Source organism: Alosa sapidissima, chromosome 5, assembly GCF_018492685.1.
Source record: "Alosa sapidissima isolate fAloSap1 chromosome 5, fAloSap1.pri, whole genome shotgun sequence".
NCBI lineage: Eukaryota > Metazoa > Chordata > Actinopteri > Clupeiformes > Clupeidae > Alosa > Alosa sapidissima.
Window position 1 is genome coordinate 33,359,529 of NC_055961.1, and position 5,000 is coordinate 33,364,528.

Sequence of the window (5,000 nt, forward strand, 5' to 3'; positions counted from 1 at the left end):
TGTGTGTGTATGTGTGTGTACGTGTGTGTCTATGTGTGTGTGTGTGTGTGTGTGTAAGGGTAGGGGTAAACAGGGGAAGTGGAGCGCCCGGCCTGATGGATGGCGCTGGTAAATGGGTCGGGCTGCAGAGTAGAGCAGAGCTGCACCCACATGCATTACCTTGTGAAGTTTTACCAACAACCACTTCACCCCAAAACACACACACACACACACACAAACACAGAGAGCGAGAGAGAGAGAGAGAGAGAGAGAGAGAGAGAGACCTGCTCTCTCCTCTCATCTCCTCTCTCTCATTCTATCGTTCATCTCTCTATCCACCCCTCCACTCTTTCTTTTTGCGCCGTCTGTCTCCAGAGAGGGCATGTCCAAGTGTTAACGTAGATTAGCGGTGACAGTATGCACTAGGTTCACAGTCCTAAGGAGGGGGGTGATGGAGAGGACAGCACAAGGAGGGGGGTGATGGAGAGGACAGCACAAGGAGGGTCGGGGAGACGGGGCAGCAAGCAGAGGAAAATGGAATTATGGGAAGGGAGATGCAATTACGGAGGAATAATTATATTGAGTGGAGAATGACACTGGGTATCCGCAGGCAAGCAGACTCAGATTCTGTTTTATCTGCACACACACACACGCACACACACACACACACACACACACACACACACAGATGCACACACACACACACACACACAGACATGGATGTATGCATGGAGGCAGCATGGTATGGATGCTTCCAATGGAGTAAATGTGTAAATTGTTTAAAATTGTCCCTGCCACTCCTGGCTTAATGGATCTGTCCATTTTTATAATAGTGAGAGATACCTCCCCCCACTCCGACATGCTGAATGGTTCGCTCTCTATCTGTCATGCTAAACGGCACAGCTGTTCAGTCTGCGGGGGTCACAATGAGTGCCCTATAGAGTTACACATTTATAGTAGTCTTTATGCCCTCTCACACACACACACACACACACACACACACACACACACACACATTTACATACATACATAGAGACATTTTTGATGGAAAGCATAGTGTTCATAATTCAGCCAAAGTCATTGCTCTCACCTTGCTGTCAGCACGCGCATTTCAACAGATTCTCATTAGGGCTAAATAGAACAGTGTACCCTCTACAGAAAAGCTACATTCAACATCTAACACTGATGCATCGCTTGTTGCGTATTCCAGCATTTGCCAAGTCCATCAAGTTGTAAAACAGTCTATCACCGATGGATATATCCAGGCCAACAGTACATTACTGTAATGAATTTGCTTTTTGTAACATGAGACACTGAGAGCCTCATTGTGAAGTTGGGATTGATGATGTATTCAGGGCAGCAGAGGTCCATGTAAGGGTCAGAAGAACAGCCCTGCCCAAGAGGATCCTGGGTATTGTTGTCCTATTGATCCAGAGCCAAATCTGGTGGGGTTAGGTGAATTGATTACGAAACCATGCGGAGTGGTAGTACAGTTGTTAATTAATGAAACTGAAGCCCACAAGATCAATCACACACACACACTTATATCATTTGCAAAACTCTCTGTCTCGCATGCACACACACACACACACACACACACACACACACACACACACACACACACACACACACACACACACACACACACACACACACACACACAGACACCCAATATGCCCAGATGAGACCATGACAAAAAGCTCATCCTAATGACCTCAGCAATTAGTGTGTGGAGAGGAGAGCTGAGTGTGTGTGTGTGTGTGTGTGTGTGTGTGGTTGTGTGTGTGTGTGTGTGTGTGTGTGTGTGTAAGAGGGCGATTATGCTGAACGGCCTGAAGGGTGAGGGATGGGCGGGCCATGAGATCAGGGCAGGAGGTCACCGCCAAGAGGTCACAAGGTCACGCCAGCGGGATGCTCAGGCCCCTACGCCACACATACGCTCACACAGCGGCACCGCCCCACACGCCCTCCACACACACACACACACACACACACACACACACACACACACACACACACACACACACACACACACACACACACACACACAACAACCAGCCGGCTCTTCAGATTTCATGGCTAGGGAGAAGACGGGGGTGAGAGAATGGAGGGAGGAGAAGAGGAGAGGGAGGATTCCCCCCCCCCTCTCCGCACATCAAAGGCCAAGAGACAATAGGGATGGAGGGATGGCATGAGGGGGAAGAGGGGGAGAGATAGTCCCCATTCAAAAGGGGTGCTGAACCCGACTAATGAGTGAAAATTAGCCACTCACACTTTTTCTATGCGCACAGACACTGGGCCTTTTGTACACACCGCCCAAGCACTCCCACTCCTCCTCAACTCCTCTCTCCCTCGCTCTCTCTCTCTTTTTATCTCCTTTCACACACTCACACACTTCACTCTCTCAATCCCACACAAAGCCAGAATGCACATGCATGTGCATGCACACTCTCACACACACACACACACACACACACACACACACACACACACACACACACACACACACACACACACACACACACACACACACACTCACACACACAAGCAAGTACACAAAGGCTTTCTCACACAAACACACGTCAAAATTAATGCCATGGCAGTGTTCTTTTTTAGGCCTCGCACCAACAAACAGCACACTCACTGGTTTTTGGGACTGGCTTCAAAGATTTTTAAACAACATACAAACACACACACACACACACACACACTAACCACTGTAAAGAGCCTTTAATCAAAACATGAGGCTAATCAGACCCTGTGTTCAGGATAAATAAGACTCATGTTAACTTAATCCAGATGCCCGCATCGTCCCATTAAGGCAGGGGAGTGGTGGTTGGAACGAGGGATCAGGGAGGGAAGGGTGGAGGGAGGGAGTGATAGAGAAAAGTGAGAGTGTGAGAAGTGCAAGTATAGACTCAATTCGCAGATCCACTGGGTGGATAGCATAGCCTTTATCTGACATTAATTCAAAGACATGCTGAGATTGCTGTTGTGCTGTGTGTGTGTGTGTGTGTGTGTGTGTGTGTGTGTGTGTGTGTGTGTGTGTGTGTGTGTGTGTGTCTCTTTGTCTCTGTGTCTCTGTCTGTGTGTGTGTGTGTGTGCGTGTGTGTGCATGCGTGTGGCCGTTGGATGTGGGTGGCTTAAGGATGTGTTTGTGCATATCTTGGTGAGATGTTGCTGTTCAGACAGGCATTACTCGCTGCTGCTAGAAACAACAACTTCAGCAGTGCATTTATACACAGTACACACACACACACACACACACACACAGAGAAAGAGAGAGAGAGAGAGAGAAATAGACTCAGAGCCCCAGACATACCGAAACAAAGCCCACCAGATCAAATGAGAGAAAACACCCCAGAATGTCTCAGACATGGACACAACATCATCCATTCATACAGTAGATCTAATTACAAAGCTCTAACACTTGTGCAAGCTAGTGTCCATCAGACGTGGTCAACCTTGGTCTAAAATAAACACGGACACACATCGCCAATCCACTGGGTGTACTCCCTCTTATGCCTGAAGCTGTGTAGACAATACATCGCCAGCCCAGGCTAATTACATTGGGCTTGTTCCATTGTGTGTGTATGTGTGTGTGTGTGTGTGTGTGTGTGTGTGTGTGTGTGAGAGTGTGTGTATTGTGAAGTACCCCCCCCCCATCCCCATCTCTTCTTTCCCCCTTGGAGTAATGTGAAAGGCAGGTCACCATGGGGTTGCATTCCTGCATGGAGGACAAAGGGAGCTTACACCTTCTGTCCTCCCCTCTCTCTCTCTCTCTCTTTCTCTCTCTCTTTCTCTCTTTCTCTGTCTGTCTGTCTGTATCTTTCTCTTCCCGCACTCTCATTTTCTCTCTCTTTCTGTGTGTCTCTCTGTGTCATTACCTTTGTCTCTTTCTCTCTCTCTCCTCTACACTATATCTTTCTCTTTCTCTCTCTCTCCCAATGTCACTCCCTTCCCCTCTCTCCTCTCTCTCTCTCTCTCTCTCTCTCTCTCACTCTCTCTCTCGCTCTCTCTCTCTCTCTCCATCTGTCCTGTATCAGTTGTCCTTTTCGTCTCATTAGGAGCTGAGTGCCTGGATGACTTCATGTGAACTTCTCTCTCTCGATCCCACTCTAGACATGTGGCGTCCATCCATTTGACTTCTGACCACAATCCTTCAGTTCTGCCTCTTAACTGTGTGTGCTTGGCTCCCATGCGCTCTCCGACATATGGACCATGTATACAGTATGTGTGTGTCTGTGTGTGTGTGTGTGTGTCTGTGTCTGTGTGTGTGAGTGTGTGTGTGTGTGTGTTAGAGGGGTGATGTATGTGGCGTGTGTGCGAGGTTATTTGAATTGACCATAAAACTCTCTAAGTGGTTGCTCAGGCCCATCTGTGCGCACTAAAGGGGTTCCTCCTCCGCGGGGTTCGGCTATGGGCCGTTTGAGGGGGATTTATGAACGGGGGGAGGGGGGGGGGGCACTCCGTGTTCTTCACCAATCCCCCCCCCCCCCAAAAAAAATACCCCACTCTCCTGCTCCACTCTCAGAATGTACCTACTCACTCTTTACGAGCAAGACCTGTGCCAGTATTATACGATCCAGCATTTGTCATAAAGAATGGGAAAAGTTCTGCTCGGGAACAGTCAATTATCCGTGGGATGATTTCACTTGAGAGAGGGAGAAATAAACATCTGACAAGGAGCCGGCTTGTAGTGCAACTTCCTTGCTCACTGTGTTTGACCTTTTACTTAATTGCCCATCCGCTCGGCGAGCGACCGTAGACGAGTTAAAAGCACTGACTCAAGGGAGGACGTGCGGGCGGGCGGGCGGCAGAGAGGCTGAGGTGGGGAAAGTTGTGTCCAGTGAAATCTTTAAAACAAAAGGGGAACTGGCTATTTATATTGGCAAAGGGAGGAAGAACCCCGTTTCAATTGTAATGATGTCATTGTGTTGAGCGGATTAGATGGGGGGGTATGGGGACGTTGGACGCAGTGGGGACTTTTTTTTACTTTTCATTCTTTTTTTTTGGCGACG

At 48.6% G+C, this 5,000-nt stretch overlaps 1 protein-coding gene across 1 annotated transcript in view; it reads left to right on the plus strand.

Annotated features, from left to right (window-relative positions):
- Positions 1-5,000, plus strand: part of ephb4a (eph receptor B4a) — a 40,016-nt gene that overhangs the window by 18,841 nt on the left and 16,175 nt on the right.